General features: G+C 33.8%; 1 protein-coding gene and 1 long non-coding RNA gene across 4 annotated transcripts in view; one reads left to right on the top strand and one right to left on the bottom strand.

Annotated features, from left to right (window-relative positions):
* The window catches only part of LOC130674949 (phenoloxidase-activating factor 2-like), a 318231-nt gene that overhangs the window by 268832 nt on the left and 30431 nt on the right, over positions 1-18968 (bottom strand). The window lies entirely within an intron of this gene.
* On the top strand, positions 15083-16357 carry LOC130674955 (uncharacterized). Its single transcript, XR_008991189.1, has 3 exons — positions 15083-15216; positions 15352-15873; positions 15972-16357. It is a non-coding gene; the product is annotated as an uncharacterized LOC130674955 (long non-coding RNA).

Genomic DNA, 18968 nt, shown 5'->3' on the forward strand with positions numbered 1-18968 from the left:
CCGTCTCGTTGCCGTCTGAAACCACCTAAAGCTAGAGTCATAGTGCCATGGTCACATGACTAATTATCACCTCAATGCATGACCGTGAGGGGAAGTAGGGAGCGAGCCCAAAAACTCAGCCCTAAGACCCTACGGCAATTGAACTTCACTTCGATACTGGATTAATTAGCGTTCAGACGTCTTTATTATTTAGTATCGATTATTAATCAGGCAATTATACTTGCAATATTTACGTGCTTCATATTCTGTAAAATTTATATTTCTTTCTGGCAATTAACTTGCAAAGTAATACTTTTATTGTTTATTAGTTATTAATTATAATTAAATTTAAGTGTATTGAAAGCATTATACGTTACCGACGACATATTCGCGGTATTAAAATTAGAATTAAGTAATAAAATCAGTCTATAACAAGGCGTTATTCCACGTGGTTACTGATTGCGTATCTGGCGTTCCAACCAGCACTGCGTTATTGTATCTTGCGGAAATTAATATAAGTGAATGAATCTTTGTTACAATTGGCAATAAACTTGCGTATTTCGATAATATCAATCCTTGACATTATACATCGCCCTTGTCCTATCCTAGTCCTAAAATATTGGTAAGACCACCGAGTAATATGATATAATAATTATAAATTGAGTTACAAGTAGTAACTCGACTATCAACAAATACAATCGATAATTTTATAATAAGCCGTGAGGTAAGTTGATAAGCTTTTGATACGTTGCCGAGTTTGAATAAGTGCGGATCTTTGCTTTGCAAGAACCCCAGCCCACTGCTCTGTCCAGCATAAATAAAAATTTCGTAGAGGCCAGCCTAAGCCAGGGTTCAACCCGCGAATTCTGGTGGCTGCTGGTGAAAATCGCGAAGACGAAAAGCGATTTGTCTCAATATATATATATATATATATTATGACATTTTAAATTTCACTGTATAGTTCGACGCCGACACGTGGTTACTTATTTATTTATTCAATCATTACATTATCATTAAATCATGTTATAACGTTCGCTACTATTCGTCACAACCCACGGCGGAGTGTGGTGTGTGCAGAATAGCCGTTATGGCCCACCGATGGTAGAAGCTGAAAATAAAATATAAAACAAAACCAAAAATATCCCTTGGAGATGCCCACGATCTGCACTGGACACGCAGCTCTTCTCAGGCTGGGTTAGAAAACCGAATTGGGCGCCAGTTCGTATACACCACGAACAAAATAACAAATAAACAATAAATAAGAAAAATGAAATGAAAAATGAAATAATAAAATATAATCAGCGAGCAGTTTTCAGGTATTGGAAAAGGAAAGCAAGAAAGAGATAGTTTGCAATAAATAAATACTAAAATTTAAACAAATCCCGGGTTGGTAGCCATTAACCCGATATATTTTAACTTACAAATGTTCAGCGGGTATTAACAATAATATAACTAATAAAAAAAAAAAATCACTCCACAATAATTTCTGGACTAATAGTCACTTAACGCAAACAATAATTAATAAAAGAAATGTTCGTCTTGCTATCACTCGCACGTGATAAATAATAGATATAAATAATTAATTATAATAGTTTCTATGCGCACAATATAAATGTATCACAATATTAATCATTAACTCAAAATAAATTAGCGCTGATAATAAATTAAATCGTTATCGCAAAATAATAACTCACCCACTGGTGATATTGTAAATAAGTACAACTAATTTCCAAATGGTGAATACTGATCACCACAAAATACAGATGGGTATATATTTACCGCAAATAATAAATAATATAAATAATAATTACCAGAAATAAAATTTTTACATTAGATCAGAGTATTCTCCGATAATAATTAATTATTTGTAAATATATACCGCAATTAAAGAAAAAAACGTTACCAATAGCAGTACAATAATAAATAAAATGACTTAAATGTTAATAATTAATTACCGGCAAACATATGAGCGGTCACCAATAATTATTAACCAATAATAAACAATAATTGTAAGTATCAGTAATTATTTACCGTCAATCTTATACACGGTCACCGATAATTACCATCCAATATAAACTACTACTTGAAAATATTAATAATTATTTACCGTCAATCGTATACACGGTCACCAATAATTAGTATCTAATATAAAATAATAACTGTAACTGTTAATAATTATTTACCGTCAATCATACCGACAGTCTCCAATAATTATTAACTAATATAAAAATAACGTGAATATTGATAATTATTTACCGTCAACAATATCTACGGTCACCAATAATTATTAATAATAACAGCATAAATTTACCACCAAGTTTTGAATTCAAGTTTTGTCGCCGGGACAAATAAGTACGCAACTATATATATATATATATTGAACGCTCTCTCTCACTCACACGTGAGATATACCCAAATGGCCACCAACGCGGGACAAATTACACGCCAATGTACTAGACTCAAAGGTACTTACAGTCATCACCAATCTCCAGTACTCTTATCGGCTCCATTGGTTCCAATTTAAAGGCAATATGAATCAATAGCCACAATTCTAATCAATAGAACTTTACAAAATGCCAGTAACTCGTCAATTGCACAAAATTACTCAAATGGCGTCTCAATATAAATTATTTGGCAACAGCAACAACACACCTTGCTCTCACAAAGGATTATCCACGTCTCGCCATGGCAGCACGTGAGTCCCATGCCGGCACCTCGGCCGGCGCCATCTTATAATGTTTTCTCCTTTCAACCAATGGAGCAATATACCTGTCTCATGTTAATTTGCTCATTTACCACTAACATGATGCATGACTTGTTTTACGTGTAATTTGTCCACTCTACACTAAATGGCCATTCTTTTTTCCAGAGCCAATTAGTAATATAATTATTTACCTAAATATTCCATTAGTTTATTTATAATGCCCGTAAATTTATTTAAAATAAATAAATTCACTGAGGCCAACTGTTGCGTTGCCGCGCATGCGCCAACCAACCAACCAAAATAATAATAATAATAACCAAATAATTAAAATAAATAAATACGCAATTAATTATCCCGGCGGCTGTAAAATCCATTCATCAGTAAATAAAATTCAGTAATTTTTACTGATTTGGCCGCAATTTTTGCCTAGATAATTAAACAAATAATAAACACACAGTAAATAAAATAAAATATTACATAGAATAATAATAATAACAGCATAATAATAATAATAATGGGTGAGACGTGCTGAGCAACGTGTGCTGCCATCTGTTGCCCTTCTCCGACCTAATGCGAAGATGCCGCGATATTTAAAGATCGTGACAATGTAAGGTTATGTTATTTTGACCGATGCTGTATTTTGACTTGGCCGATCACGATTGTTTAAATAATTTCCTGCTTATAGTATTAATTTCATTGTTCAGTTAGCTTGGTACGAGAAGGATCCAAGATTCGAAATATTGAATAATAATACTAGTGATAAGTTAGTTGGTAATTAATTTTCAAAGATTTGGTAATTAAATTAGTTTAAGTTGGTATCCGTATAGTTTTAGAGATTTAGGTACTCATTTGCCGGTCACCAGAGCCCAAGAGGATTCGACGACACGACCTACATGCTCAACCCGACGACAACAGCTGACAATAGCCGAGAGAACGATTTTGTATGATTACCGCCAGCGGCAATTTTGGGATTTGACATCACTCAGCGAGTTAGTCTGCAGAACGACTAGACATCCGAACGAGTTGCCACTGGGCACGAACAGTCGTAGCAAATGTTTATACGAGATATAGAATACGTGCACGATTTGTTTATTGTTAAAATCGGACTGACATCGAGGGATTTGATGAGCAATTTGACCGTGTCATTTGGGACAGAGCTCGGCTTTAGACGTTATCGAAGCACCGCCAAGTGTGGAAGCCCTGAACTCAGAGCCACCTAGAGAGGACAAAAACAGACGACGCCATTCTGGATCGGACCTCGTTGTTACTGACACGTATTTGAAAGAATTGAAATTGATTAAAATTAATTACGGCGTAATTACGTTATGAAATTACGAAGATTGTACGAAAAATAAGTAGTCAGAACTTCCGGTGCTTAATTCGGTATCCACCGACTCATAAATAATAAGAAGTAATAAATAAATTATAAATCGACGTGGGAAATCCGTGCCGAGGATTTCTCGTACGACACCGATACCGGTGATTTTCCATCCGCGTGCGGAAAGACACCCGATTCAAATTTTGATCAACTGGTCAACAGCAACGCAGTTCGGTGTTCGAGCAAGTCAAGATCGACACCAAATAATTGTCTTGGTGTATCCATCACCTGTTGGAGAATTAAGACGCCGTCTCCGGCCTGCCATTTTTGATTTCATCGACCACGTGGAGACGACGGAGTAAGCTTCGAGAACATCGACCAGTGAGCGAGTCTATGGAATTTATCTCGAGGAATAACTTGAGTTGACGCCAGATACTTTTTGTTTTGGTTTGTTTCTTAAATAGAAATGTATTGTTGTTAATTGAGAGTAGTGCGATTTGAGTTATTCCACTCGAGTTATTCAACTGGTACGACGTTAATTTATGTGAATCATTGAAACTTGACATTGCTTGTTATTTTTTTTTTAGTTTATTATTGGGATAATTTGTTTATTATATTGTCATATTCATTACTGCGTATTTCGAGTCTCGTTATTCGCGATATTCTGGTACTCACCGAAGCCGATTTAGATAGTATTATTAATTTTCTTTTAAGAATAAACAAGTTGACGTTAATTCGATTCACGAACGTCAAGTTACCGACGGTTGCGGGTGTCAAGAAAATTGACATCACGTTGCCGTTAAGTTGCGATACAGGGTAGTGCCCTGGTTACAGTTTGGGTTTACATTAAATAACTCGAGGCATAGTTATTAGTTTCGGCCCGATTTACGAAAATCGAATTTTCATCAGATGTCGACGTTTTGAGGTCCTAGGAAGCTATTCTGACTAATTTCAAGATGATGTCCGAGTGTATTCATGCATGTATGTACGTACGTATGTAAATACCTGTATCTTTTGAACGGATGAACCGATTTTGAACTTTAAAGTGTCATTCGACGCGGCTTGTCAATATCTTGGAGCTGCGAGAATATATTGGTATTAATCGGTAGGGCTCGTTCAGAGATAATCCAAAAATAAAATTTTTTTAAAAATGTCTTTTTTTGATAACTTTCAATGTGCTCGATGGATTAATTCCAAAATCGACTAGGCTCTAGAACTTTATAAGCCGCGTCAAATGCCACCCCAACCATCAAAATTACTACAACTATAACGCAAGTTAGTTTCCCGATTTACAAAGTAGTTAGCCGTATTAACAAAGTCGCAAATAAATTGCTAGTATATGACAGTAAAACTAAATTATACGTCTTATTACTAATTGATCCAGGATCGAAGTGAAGTTCAATCACCGTAGGGTCTTAGGGCTGAGTTTTTTTGGGCTCGCTCCCCACTTCCCCTCACGGTCATGCGTTGAGGTGATAACTAGTCATGTGACCATGTCACTATGACTAGCTTTAGGTGATTTCAGACGGCAACGAGACGGGGAAAAATGGGAACCGCAAGGCTGAGGGAGAAGATGACAATTCACATTGTCTCAATCCCCCCCACCAAGCCAAGGTTACCCTTTTGACCTCTCGTCTAGCTTGTCCGAGTGAAAAGAATGATTTAGTTTATTTACAATATTTACAATGCGAGTAAATCGCCATAATAATGGCAAGTATTGCCGTAATATAAAAATTGATTTTATGAAAATATTTAAGGTATTGCAAGTCGTAAAGGATACTAAAAATATTAGAGTTTAGTCACCCTTTTCAGGTTCACTTCTATCCTGGGACTTCGATCTGGATTAGCCTAGAAGTGTATATTTACCGCTTACGAACTAATATTACAAGATACTGTAAAAAATAATTTCGTAATATTTACAATTAATAATTAAATACAAATATTTTTTTGAAAGTCTGAGGACTGTAAAGGAGTAATACTATTCAAAAATTTCGATTATTTAGTCTGCCAACTGCTCCCAGACTCGACGCTGTAATTAAAAATTATTACAATTGGCAATAATAAATGAAATGAATGAATGAAATGAGTATGAATTTGATGAAAAATATTGTTGGAGTATATCCATTTCGGTAACGCGTGATAAATATTCTTATCGACTACTTAATGTATTAGTTCACTCAGGTTATAATAAGTAATATTTTCTTGTTGTTTGAGTAAGAGATTTCGATTATGATTAGCCTCTTCAGTTGACGACAGTGAGTTTAACGATGCTGAATTGAATTGACGTGTCCTTGAGGAGAATGTGTGAGTTATTTCACTTGAATTTATTCTCCACGTGTTTTCTTTGGAGTTCACTTGAATGCCAGCTAACTGCCAAAAATCTAGTCCAAGGATGACAGGAGTAGTCAGTCCTGGTACAACAGTCAACCAAGTGATAATATCGTGACCGTCTAAGTTTATCCGGAAAGGCGCACCACCTCGTGTTTGTGTTGGTTTAGAATTAGCCATAATGACCTCACGAGCATCCATGGGGCCTGATATGAGTTCTTGCAGTTGGTTTTCTTTGATGTGTTCGTATGCAGCTTCAGAGATGTAGCTGCGTCCACTTCCACTGTCCAGTAATGCGTCAATCTTGTGTCGACCAATAAATACGCTGGTGACCATCTGACTGACTCTTGACGGAGCTTTCAGACTCGCTGAAGAAAATTTTCCGCAAGGTTCAACTGTGTTGTCACAAACAGCTGTTGATGATTGACTGTAAAATTTTGGAGCTACGCTTTGTGTAGTTTTAATTTTATCTGTAGTGGTATGTGCTTTTTGGTGTTTCGTTTTTATCTTAGGTGTTTTACTGTTATTTACTTTATTCATTTTTGTGACTTGACGAGGATCCAATGTTTCTGAATGACTTTTACCCTTATTTATCGGAGACGCAAGCTCGATTAAATCTTCAACTCGAGTATTTTGAACGTCGCCGTCGGTCTTGTCTGTGTATTTCATATTAGCCTGATTGTCAAAATTTTTCGCAGACTTTTGTCGAACTTTTAATCCTGCTTTAATTCGTAATTTATCAGTTGTAGGTGCACAGCAAAGGTCAGAAACGTGGCCCATTCGGCCACAACGACCGCAGACAGGTGTATCCTTTACAGAAGTTTGTACCAAAGTTGTATTTACCGAAGGACTGCTTGACGTTATTCGTTCTGATCTTTCCAGGAATGATTTCATGAATGATTCAAAATTATTTAGTAAAGCTGGAAGCTCTAAATTTGAATCATTTGCTCTATTGTCAGACTGCCTTGAATTTCGATGACAATTACAATAATTATTTTTATTAGAACTGAGTTTTTTATTCTGTGAAGCATGTGGATGTACGGTAGTTATAATGTTGATTGAATCAAAATTTGGAGAGTCTTGGATACAGTGATCGACGGGATTACGTGCTCTTTGTTTATTCGAGACATTGTAGTTGGGATTGAGTGCGTTAGCCGTCGCCTGCCAAGCACTAACACGCGTAAATAATTCCGCATAATTCGAGATATGTTCCCCTGCAAATTTTTGCAAAAAACACGAATTGAACCGCGCGATTATTATGCGAATTTGCTTCGCTTGCGGTAACGGCTCCTCCAATTGCATAAAAGCTCCTTGCATCCGGTTCACGAAAGTTACTCCAGTTTCGTCATTACCCTGCTTAGCTGCGTAGATCTCTAGCAATAAATCCTCATCGGTCTGTTGTGTTTGCCAGATTTTAAAATAGTATTTAAAAGTTTCCTAATTAATAAATAATTCTTCATTTTGATAATACCACTCAAGGACGTTACCGTTGAGTGTATTGGTTACAACCGTAGGGAAATTCTCGAAAGGAATGTCATAGCTGCGCATACGTTGTTCTATAGTTTTGATGTATTTTCGTGCATCAAATGACGACGTACGATTCCGAGAAGAAAAAGAAATATTCCACGATTTTACAAATCGACTGATTTCGTACAGATAAGTAAAATTAAAGCCCATTGCGCTCGTATACCCAGTTGTCACGTTGTGTGGGTGATGGAACGTTACAGGGTGCATATGTGCTGGTATCATGTTAGATGGTAGTGGCTGCGTGTGCACATACGACGGTAACGTATGAATTGGTAGTGGGACCGTTTGATACTGTACGGTTCCTGCGCAGGTGCTTGATGTACAGCTGATGACACGCTGCTTGCTTGAGACGATTGCACGTATAATTGCGGGGCAAGATGGCCAGCCGTGAGGGGATTTGCTGCCTGTGAGACAGTAGCCGTTGAAAACAATTCTCTGGGCATCAATGTGTTAGAAATACAGCTATTTGAAAAAGTTAGATTATTTCTAGCTTGTATTGCCGTTCCCGAATTCGATAATGTCGGTAACGCATTGGAAGGTCGTGAGATTGTACCCGTCAGTGACGACTCTTGGCGTGCGGCTTGCGAGGCTGCAGATTCAGTTTGTGGCTGAGCTATAGCATTTGACAAGACTGCTATTGAGCTCGCATTATTTATCTGTGTAGTTGAATGGCCAATCATATTATTTACAGGAATGTCGTTATTATTATTCACTGTACTGTTATGTATACCTCCCGTGAGGTCTAGCAAATCATCAATGGCACTAGTCGTAGGAATTATTGAACTTGATGCTGGATTAGGCAGAAATTGAAGTAAATTGTGACCAATATTATTATAATTATTACTAGTAACTGCTGGAAGTGGTCTTGGAATCGGTGTCCTCGGCAACATGATGACTAATTAAGCTATTAAGATTACTAATAATTACAGAAATTTTATTTTAGATATAATTTTAATCTTCAACTAAATCTTTGCAGAGAAATTATTCATTTAAAATTATCCGATTACTATTCATAAATCTTCGAGTTAATAAATTATTAAATTTTAATTAATGAATCCCTGATGACTAACAAATTTTTATTTATTACTGCAAAGATTTTATTTGTAGTTTGCTTAAGTACTTAATTTATTTTGTCGAGAGAAAGATATTTTATTTTAAATCGGAAACGAGTATAATAATCTTTTGTGTTACAAATTAAGTTATTTACTGGACTTAAAAAATATACGAATAAATTTTTATTTTAAAATTTTAAGTGTTTATTTTGCGTTGTTATTATCAAGTAAACTGTAAGGTAAATAAACACTAACGTCTCATATTATGACGCGTGTAGCTAGTATACGCTCAAGGTCACAGAACAACGAAATTTCTTTGAAAACGAACCAGCACACAAAATTACAATGACAAATATTATTTGATATGATTTAGAATAAATAAAAGAAATTTGGATATTAATTATTTTGTAAAATTAGATGCTGGTGATGAATGATAAAATGAAATGAAATTATTAGTGTAGGGAAATGAAATTTTTAATACTGGTAAGAAATTTAATTTAAAATTGTGACTAGAAATTTGGTAAAAATTTTGGGTAAAGCCGTGAGAAAAATTAATAAAATTTTTCGTTGCCGGTTTGAACTACTGCAAAGTCCCTGTTCGAGCGCCAGTTGAGACAAATCGCTTTTTGTCTTCGCGATTTTTACCAGCAGCCACCAGAATTCGCGGGTTGAACCCTGGCTTAGGCTGGCCTCTAACAAATTTTATTTTACTTGGACAGAGCAGTGGGCTGGGGTTCTTGCAAAGCAAAGACCCGCACTTATTCAAACTCGGCAACGTATGAGAAAGCTTATCAACTTACCTCACGGCTTATAAAATTATAGAATATTCTTATTGATGGTCAAATTATTATTTGTAACTTAATTAATATTTATTTTATCAGACTATTTAATAATCTTACCAGTAAAATAGGAAATACATAGGATGAACAGATAGTGGATACAGTGAATGATTGACAATTGCAATGATTGTTTATTGCTAATTATAATAATAAAAATTACTTACAAGAAAGTGCAAGCGCTGGATATAATGTAGACAGATTCGTGGCACAGTATAAATTTTATATCGCGAATATATCGCCGGTAACGTACAGTAATATTTAATTCAACTAACTTTGTTTATAATAATCAGTAAACTTGGACAGTAAAGTATATCGCAAGAGAATCGCTAGTACTACAACTATAACGCAAGTTAATTTTCCGATTTACAAAGTAGTTAGCCGTATTAACAAAGTCGCAAATAAATTGCTAGTATATGACAGTAAAACTAAATTATACGTCTTATTACTAATTGATTCAGGATCGAAGTGAAGTTCAATCACCGTAGGGTCTTAGGGCTGAGTTGTTTTGGGCTCGCTCCCCACTTCCCTTACGGTCGTGCGTTGAGGTGATAACTAGTCATGTGACCATGTCACTATGACTAGCTTTAGGTGATTTCAGACGGCAACGAGACGGGGAAAAATGGGAACCGCAAGGCTGAGGGAGAAGATGACAATTCACATTGTCTCAATATATATATTAGGGTGGTCCGTTTGGAACGACTATTTTTTTTTTTTGCTCCCACTGAAAAATATTGTTGTAGACATTGAAAAAAAAATTCTCTGAAAGTTTTAGCTCTTAATTTTAATTCTAAGTACTTTACATTTGATTTTGAAGTTTTCCCATTTAAAATACATAGGAAAGTTGGGATTTTTTTTTTAATTCTCTATAACTCAGCCGCATTTCAAGTTATCGGGTCGCCGTTTGCGGCATTTTTTAGGTAATTTGATACTCTTCAAAAGTCTCTTTAATAGTTTTACTCGGACTCTAATTGTTTTTTCTGTATTGGTTCTGAACATAATTTTTTTAATAATAATTTGGGTTTTTAGTTGATATTAACTAAATAACCAAATTTACAGAAAAAGTGTAGATAACGATTTTTTAGGAAATTTTATTCGCTACAAAAAAGGTCCTTTTAGTTGAGTGGCTCAAGTTCTTCGTTCACGTGATATAGTGATTTCAGTAATTTTGTAAATAAAATAATTTTCAAAAAATTCCACCAAATGCTATTTCATTTCAATTTTAAATCAGTAAATAATTTTCCTTTCATTAATTTAATCCAGTCATTAAAATCAAAAGGGGTCAAATTGATGAACTTCGGAAAAATTTTTGACAAATATTTTATTTACAAAATTACTAAAATCCCTATATCACGTGAACGGAGAACTTGAGCTACTTAACTAAAAGGACCTTTTTTGTAGCGAATAAAATTTCCTAAAAAATCGTTATCTGCACTTTTTCTGTAAATTTCGTTATTTAGTTAATATCAACTAAAAGCCCGAATTATTATTGAAAAAATTATTTTCAGAACCGATACAGAAAAAACAATTAAAGTCAGAGTAAAACTATTAATGAAACTTTTGAAGAGTATCAAATTACCTAAAAAATGCCGCAAACGGCGACCCGATAACTTAAAATGCGGCTGAGTTATAGAGAATTAAAAAAAAAATCCCAACTTTCCCATGTATTTTAAATGGGAAAACTTCAAAATCAAATGTAAAGTACTTAGAATTAAAATTAAGAGCTAAAACTTTCAGAGAATTTTTTTTTCAATGTCTACAACAATATTTTTCAGTGGGAGCGAAAAAAAAAAAATAGTCGTTCCAAACGGACCACCCTAATATATATATATATATATATATATATACCGGAAAGGTAGGGATTCTGACGGCTTGAAGTGACGTCACGAGTTTGAGGCTATAGGCGCTTTCTCATCAAGACCGAGTTAGTTATCTGGTCGAGCGAAGCGAATATTCAATATAAAAATGTAAAAATTTCTAAAAAAAATTTTTTTTTCATCTTTTTTAATAATCAACGTTTTTGATCAACGAAATGAGGTCCTTTGCTAAAAAAAACCCTTTTGAACTTAAAGAAATGATTGAAAACGAAGAATTGCTAATTATGCGATTTTCTGCGGGAGCGATAAATTTAAAGCTTCGAAGGACTAAGAAAGAAAAATCGCAGCGCTTTGCAATTGTTAAAGTTTTTTTGGGACACTTTAAGGTTGAAAAAAAAAATCGATAGTATCCTACGTTCAATTATTATAATTAGTTATATCAAAATTTCCGAATATCCCTAAACGTGCGAATTTTTACCTGATTTTTAATTAAGATTGTCACTACGAACAAATTTTTTCCATTAAAAAACAATATTTTTGTCTTATAGAGGATGTTTTGCAGATTTTAAAACCCTACTGTCATTCTTTGCACAACTAATATGACCCGAGCAATTGATTGTCAAAGTCGAAATGTACTTTTTTGCTGTGATCAATGATAACGCAGCGCCAAACCGGCGCAGAGACTTTTTAAGGGCGGCAAATTGAAGGATATTGAATCACAAAAAAGAACATTAAAGTAAGATTATCAAAACAAATTTATTGTCTGAGACACATGCCTGACATTTGTCAGACACATGCCCGACACTTGTGAAACACATATGTCCTACACTCGTGAGACACATGTCTGACACTTGTCCGAAACTTGTGAGACACATGCCCGACACATTAATTGAAAATAACTAGTGTTACGAAGTTGCTTCGTGCGCCTCCGCCATCATGTGATCTCAGGTAATATCACGTGGGACGGTGCGTCGGCACGTCTATATAACGGAGCGCAATTCAATTGAAGACGGCTTTATCGGTTTGAACGTTTAGAATCCTTGTAATATTCTACTCAGTATTTACCAGTCAATCCAGCAGTGCTGTATTACAGTTAGTTAATCAGCAATAAAGTTAACACTTAGTTTAACTTTATCTCAGATTAAACCAATTCACATTTAGTTGAATTGCGAAAGCTCCCGTTATTAATTACGGTTATTAATTGATAATACCGATCAATGTGTGTGAAATGGCATTAATTAAGTTTTTCCTTTAATGAAATCTTAATTAATAATTGATACCAGTGTTCGAGTGAATTCACCTGTTATCCTGCCCACCTTTATCGTTAAGGCGTTATAATCACATACTCATCAGGTCCAGCCAGTCCAAGGTCATCAGGGACATCACCATCGCTCCGAACTATAGTCTAGGCTAAGTACTAGTGTTAGTTTAGATTTGTAAGGCCAGTTCGGGTATTTATCATAAAAAGAACATAAAATAAGAGTTTCATGGATCTGAGTAACTAGGGTAACCCACGAAAAGGCTGTTCCAGCATCTTGTACAGTTTTGAACGGCAACCCACCGTTGCACTAGAAAACAACGCGGAATTTGAAAAAACTTTACTGGTAATAATTTGTAGGGAATAACATTGTCAACAAAAAAAAAACTCACAAAATTTTGTGATAAGTCTGATAGTTTCACCGGAAAAGTAAAAAGCTCTCCAACTTTACTTCGAGCTCTAAGTACTTTTGAACAGATGGATTTATCAAAAAATGATAAGAAACCTTTTTTGTAAAGCGTTCGATTTCCTACAAAAATATGTATTAGTCTATTTGATTTGTTATCAAGTTACAAATACTCAAAGTTAAGAAAAAAATTTTCCCGTGTTATTTAAGTAGGAAATCGAATTTTCAATGAGCTAGGTTTGTAATCGACATGGAATTTTTTTTTTTACAAACATCGGATTTCTATTAGATCTTGACAGTTTGAAGTACTCGGAAGCTATTCTGACTAATTTTAAAATGATGTCCAAGAGTATGTATGTGTGTGTGTACGAACGTACGGATGTAAATATCTGTAACTTTCGAACGGATGAACCGATTTTGACCGTCAAGGTAGCATTCGACGCGGCGTGTCGATATCTAAAAGCCGCGGAAGATTGAGCTTAATCGGTAAAGGTTGTTCGGAGATATTCTAAAAATGAAATTTTTTAAAAATGTTTTTTTTTTGGATAGCTTGTAATGTGCTCGATAGATTAATCCCAAAATCAATGATTAGCTCTAAAACTTTATAAGCCACGTCAAAAGCCACCTCGCAGAGCTCGAAAACAGCGGTAAAGTTTGGGGCTGGCCTACAGGGTCAACCGATAGGCCGATTTTTTTTTCACTCTCACTTAGAAATATTGTTCTAGACATTGAAAAACAAAATTCCCTGCCAGTTTTAGCCCTTAATTTTAATTTTACGTACTTTGTATTTCATTTTGAAGTTTTCCCATTTCAAATACACGGAAAAGTAAAGATGTTTTTTTCAATTTTCAATGACTCAGCTGCATTCGGAGTTACTGCACAGTAAAAAATGAATCGTCAAAGTGTAAAAAAAAGCGTATGTTAAAATTCTGAGTGTTGAATTTTTGACACTTTTGTGTGTCAATTTAACATACAATATTTATCTTGTTTCAACTGTCGTAATCGATTGATTTTTTAACACACAAAAATGTTATTTTAGACGAAAGTAACACTTTTTATATGTTACTGTCAAATCAACACACAAAATATGTTAAAAATAATCTCGACCATCACAAAAAAATTCTCGGAAAATTTCAAGTAAAAATGACACTTCTTGTGTGAAAATTCAACATACAAGAAGTGTAGATTCGTTTAAATAACGCACAGAGGGTGTTGAATTTACATCCAGTCACGTGTTAAAGACATTGCCTCTGTTGTTTTTACGCGGGAAGTACGACGTGCTACCCATTGTGTACCCACACTATTGTAATGGTCGGCCGGCATTTTTTATTATTCATTTTATTTTATAATTTTAATTTGAATTACTATGCAGACAGTTTAGTGTCAATTAAATTAATAAATTGTGGAAATCAAGTTCGACTAAAAACATTAAGAGTTTGTACATGACAAAGTAAGTAAACTTAAACTTTTGTTTATAATCATTTTTAAAATACATAACCTAAACTTTTAAATTAATATTGATGAAATATGATTATTTTTTTGTTATTAAAATAATTATCATTTTTTTTTGTTATTGTGAAAGAATTTATAGTAATTTTGTTATATTTATTTGGATATTGTAGATGAATCATTTTTTACTAAATGTTAATAATGATAATTTGATATCACAACCAATTTTCGAATATCAAATGTGTATCTTCGAATTTGATAATCAAAAGATATGGATTAAATTAGTCAAACCGGTGACTTTGAAGATTTTTTTACAAACGGTTAATTTTTTTTACTGTAAATATTTTTATGATAAATTTAAATTGCAAGTAATTAACTCTTATTGTAGCTCGAGAGGTATTTCCGTCATTGAATAACGTAAATTTTTTATTTTACGGATGTTAACGATGCTCGACTTGATTACATTTTGGTCGACTATGTATTGTCTAGCACACAAGGTGTGACTCTTAAAATTAAGAGTTCACAAAATATCTTAAGTTTAAGTAAGATTTCTGACAATTTTTAAAAATAATTTTATTGCAAATTAACATAATAATCACAAATTTAAGTGCTTATTCGATTTATACTTTTTTCATTTAATAAGGTCAAAATTATTGAATTTCTTTTTCTTTGAACAGGTAATTGCAACCAAAACAAGTCAATGGAGTCTTTAAGCCAAGAAAGTCATTGTATTGAACCATACCCTGACGCAAGTGCTATTGATAATGAAGAGCCAGCTAGTAAAAAACAAAAAATCGAAACTTATATATCACCTCCTGCTTTAACTAAAAATGTACGTTAAAATATGAATTTTTTAAATACTTCGATTCTTACTGGAACATTTCATTGAAGAAAATGAGACCTTTACAATAACTGCTGTCACTTAAAAATAATAATGATTTAATTTATCACTATTTTAAAAATTAGAAGAATTAATCTTAGCTACTTCATATGGCGAGGGACTGATAAATGATTATAAAGAGCGTGGATTTTTGACGAATTCGCATCGAAAAAAATTAGTTCAGTTAATTGTGAACCATCTTATTAATTACAAAAAAAAAGTTAAAAGACCACTTACATCGAAAAATAAATCTGACTGCGCAGCTGCAGTCATTGAATTATTCCCGATTCTCCGGAATCCTCACGGAAACCTAGGATATGTAAGTACATCTACATGAACTTATAAAGGGTATTCTTTAAAAATGGTAGATAAATTGAAAATTTTAATTAATGATTTCAATTATGAACCTTTTTATAGGAACATTTTTATGATCCACAAACTCGCACGGGCTACATAACTACCGGATTATAAAATTATTCTAGAAATTTGGCAGATTCTAAAAATACTAATAAACAAGCGGAAAAGGCCTCTTCTGTTATACTCCCAATTAAAATTACTGAACCTGTTAATGAGACGATTGATGTTGTAGAAGCAATAAAATTTATGCAAAGTGCTACCATTCACCAGAAAGATGCTATAATCGAAAAATCTAAACAAACATTCGACATACGGCGATATTCATACTTGAATGATAACTCGTTCACAGTATTTCCGCGATTCATCGATGTTCCTGAACTGGTAAGCTCATAACTGCATAGATAATTAGCTACTATATAATAGTTTAACTGAAAGTGAATTTATGTCGACAGATCGATGTTGAGTTTAAACTCCTCTTTCCTGAAATAGATTCGGATAATTTTAAAAATACTTATTCTGGTTTTATAAGTGCAATTTTAAATATTAGTGAAGCCGAAAAGCTCGAAAAAAAAATACTTGGTACGTAAAATAGATTAATTCAATTCCATAAAAGTATTGCTAGTGGTTAAAATGGTAAAATTTTGAAAATTTAAATTTTATGATATCAACAATAAACATCGATATTGTCATTATGACGTATTTTATAGAATGGGATCGTGCAACTAATTCAATAATAATTTTAACACAACTGGTTCCTCCCACTGCCAAAGGAAAAAAAAAAGCTAACAGAGGAAAAACTAAAAATATCATAGATAAGTTAATTGTTTTCAAACCTGTTATGACAGAGTGATTAGCTTGCCAAGTCTGGTCGCACCTAAGTATTATAGTCGAATATTAGGGCGCCACTGGAAGATGGACTCGGCCTTCCAGAACCGGATGTTAATTGTAATTTTGATTCTCAGGGTCGTTTGTAAATTTATATTTTGTGAGAGAGGAGAAGAATAGTGAACAGGCTGAAATAAAATTTTATTAAAACTTTGCCTTTAATTTTAATTAATTTAAGCACCTTGCTTATTATTTATTTAACCTTTTGTTTAACAATTTAGATACTTATGACAAACTAAATGCGTCCCCTGGACGTGTACTTATGACAAACTAAATATCCTTATGACAAACTAATATTCTTATGACAAACTAATAATCTTATGACAAACTAATATTCTTATGACAAACTAATAACCTCGTCCCCTGGACGGTTTTCCTTATGACAAACTAATTTATACCTCGTCCCCTGGACGGAATCTTATGACAAACTAATACGTCTCCCGGACGTTTCCACACCCACACACTCCCGTTAAAATACCGTCCCCTGGACGTTAAACCTTATTAATTTGTCCCCTGGACATTAACCTTAATAATTATTATTAAAATACCGTCCCCTGGACGTTGATCCTTAATACCAATTAATAATTTTGTCCCCTGGACATTACTAAAATTTTCCTTAAACAATTAAAACATCCCCTGGATGTATAACCAATCTAATCTTAACATGTCCCCCGGACCTAAATCACAGACACAGTTTTCTTTATTCTAATTTGACTCCATAACTAAGTGACTCTACTCATTAACTTTCTCACTCAATTTTCCAACACTTCATAATTTCCAATACTCAATATAAATTTTTTCTTTCTATGATTTACTGTCCTTTCCAATTAATTAATTTATTTTTTGTTTAATATCATTCATAAATTAATTAATCTTTTTTTCCACTTATAATTTTTCCTAATTAATTTTCTCTGATTAAATTTTATAATTAATTTGCCACAATTACTATTCATTTATTACTTTCAATTCCTAAATGTTTCACTGACAATTTTCACAATTAAATTTATTTCACTTTCAAAATAATCCGTTTTCTCAATTTTACTCACAATTTAATTTACCCAAACTCTAGTATCTTTTATTTAGTTTTTAGATATTTTAATTAACTTAAAATTAATTTAATAATCACGTTCTGACTAGAATTTGTTTTCGGGTTGACTAGAATTTTCGACCGGTGAATTGGCGTCACGCGGTTCCCGATTTTATTGACGTTAACTTGAGTAATTCGAGTAAATTAATAAATCTTAGAATTGATGCGGCCGACGGAATAAATTCCAGCCTGTATTAATCTTAAGATCAATTAATAAATTAATTTATAACGGCTGGAGAGCCTGGAATAAATTAATAAATTAATTGTTTTAATTACCGGATTATTTATGCGACGACTTTAATTTTATTCCGGCTAGGGAGCCTTGAATAATTATTACAGAGTTTCGAACACTTAATGGCGATAATTGACGCGACGGAACTTTCGAGAATACGAGATTGAACGGCTGGAGAGCCTGAACTATCCGTTTTTTTACGCGAGATCAACGGAAAGATATTAAGTAATATATTATAATTAATTTGCCAGATTAATAAAATTAATCAGTGGCTTGAATTAATTATAATTTACCTCCAAATTTAATTCAGCAGTCCTTGGAAAATTTCAGGTGATGAATTGCTCCGGCTGCTAATTTCTGGCGTTAATTATATTTCCAGGTTCCGTTGTCCGGCTTCCTTGTCCTCGAAATTCCTCTTCGCCAATAATTATTTAAAATCTTATGGATTGAAATTGTAATTTATTAATCGGTTAACAAATGGCTTTAGAGAGCCTAAATACAATTTTAATTAATTAATGTAATCGCCTCGTTCCACGTGAAGCGTGTACAGACGTAATTATTTACCTTGTTTTAATTAGTGTCCTGCCGTTGTCGTCGTCTGAACAAAAACTAGAACTAAACTGATGATTCCATGTTCCGCAGTCCTTTTTATATTATCATTCCCTCTATTCTGGTTCACTCCCGAAACTTAGACTAAGGGAGTGGCGAATGTTCGGGCCTTAGCGATCGTGCGACACCCGGTGACAAGTCGCAACCCTAACTCGCAACTTACGAGGTCATTGGCCGGTTAACGGCGGGAATAATATTCAAATTCAAATATTTAATTTCTCAAAAATTTTTATAATTCGCCCTG

Source organism: Microplitis mediator, chromosome 9 (genome assembly GCF_029852145.1).
Source record: "Microplitis mediator isolate UGA2020A chromosome 9, iyMicMedi2.1, whole genome shotgun sequence".
NCBI lineage: Eukaryota > Metazoa > Arthropoda > Insecta > Hymenoptera > Braconidae > Microplitis > Microplitis mediator.